Raw genomic sequence first — 1,606 nt, 5'->3', positions numbered from 1 at the left:
TATTATTATTCTAATTTATACAATTATATTACTTGCATTTTGTGGCATGTTTCGTTATTACTACCCTGAACAAAATGTTAGTAATTTGGGGCCAAATTGGCAGTAAACTCGATCAGATTTTGACACTTGAAAATTGTAACCATCTGTGTTCGTTATTTAGCTATGGATTTGTCGACGAAACCTGCTGACGGACTATGCAAGTAGATTGGTGGCTTCAGAAATCAAACAGAATCTGATTCAATCAGACTCTGTTCGATTTCTGTTCTCAATCTACCATCAGGTCATGAAAGACATTATTTGATTTCTGCTACCAATCTGCTAGCACAGCAAGTCTAGCAGACTTTGTCATATGTCTAACAATTTGCTCACAATGTCAGATAATACAAACTTTCTGTACAATTTGTTGCTTTTCTATAATCAAAAATTGATAGCAGGCTTTGCTAAAAATCTGTCTCCAGGTTTTGTTATCAGGGTAGTACTAAAAATCTATAATTATATATAATATAAAATTCATGTTATGTATAGTATAGACAAGTATCATGTTATGTATAGTATAGACAAGATTTTTAACTACTGCCAGTAATAAAAGGAGAAAGGTGATATACTACAAATGAGAGGTTAGGTAAATTTATATGATTATAAAAAATTATGAATTAAGGGTAATTTTATTATTGCTAACTTACCCGATGTAAGACGAGTATGAAAATCTGCTTTTTCTATAACTGTGTAGAACTTTCCTCGGAAATCGTAGATTTTTTCAATTAATTCTTCTGTTTCACTGTCGCCATGTTGAACTGTAACACGTTCCGCTTAAGTAGCATAAATAAAAACTGCTACGAAAAATGGCGTCCGCTGCCTCAACATGTTGACACGTAGCGATTGAGCGGAACGTCATTCAGCAGAAAATCTAGTAACGTTGCCCAACTGTTGAGTCCGCTGAATGCACCCAATCTTAAATATATATTTAAAGTACTTATAGAAAAAAGTTGAGATTTTTGTAATTATCTTATAATATATAACATTTCCATACATCTTCATTAGAGCACAGATAAAAAAATACTATTTCTTAATAAAATTATTTTTTATACACGTTCTAAACCATCGTTACATTTTTTATTTTCTGTATTTCATATATACACATATATAGGGTGTTCCATTTTAAATAATGCATTAACATTTCTCGAAAACTATAGCAGATATGGAAAAATGTTTCAAGCAAAAGTTGTATGGTTCGGAGGGGGATATAAGAAGAACGTACCATTGATTTGACCTTGGGTGACGTCGCCGAGGCTAGGTCAAGGTCAGGTCGATTTTTTAAATGAAATCCCTTATTTTCCATTACATTTTCCTGTGGCTTACTCCGAGAACTTTTCAAAACACTATAATAAAATATTTTTTTATTAAGTATTTTTCGAGTTATAAGGCTCGAAAGTTACAGTACAATCGGCATTAGCATTACGCAAGTTGTCCGACCGACGACTAAAATCTCTTGAATGTTTTTCAGGATTATGTCCTGAATAACATTTGTTAAGATCAAGGCCATTGGAGGTTGCACCTCGTTTCATTTTTACATAAACATGAATTTTTAGTACAAAAATGAAAATAA

The sequence above is a fragment of the Mycetomoellerius zeteki genome, unplaced genomic scaffold (genome assembly GCF_001594055.1).
Source record: "Mycetomoellerius zeteki isolate Tzet28-1 unplaced genomic scaffold, Tzet1.0 scaffold996, whole genome shotgun sequence".
Lineage (NCBI taxonomy): Eukaryota > Metazoa > Arthropoda > Insecta > Hymenoptera > Formicidae > Mycetomoellerius > Mycetomoellerius zeteki.
The sequence above is the reverse complement of the archived record's forward strand: the minus strand, read 5'-3'. Positions refer to the sequence as shown.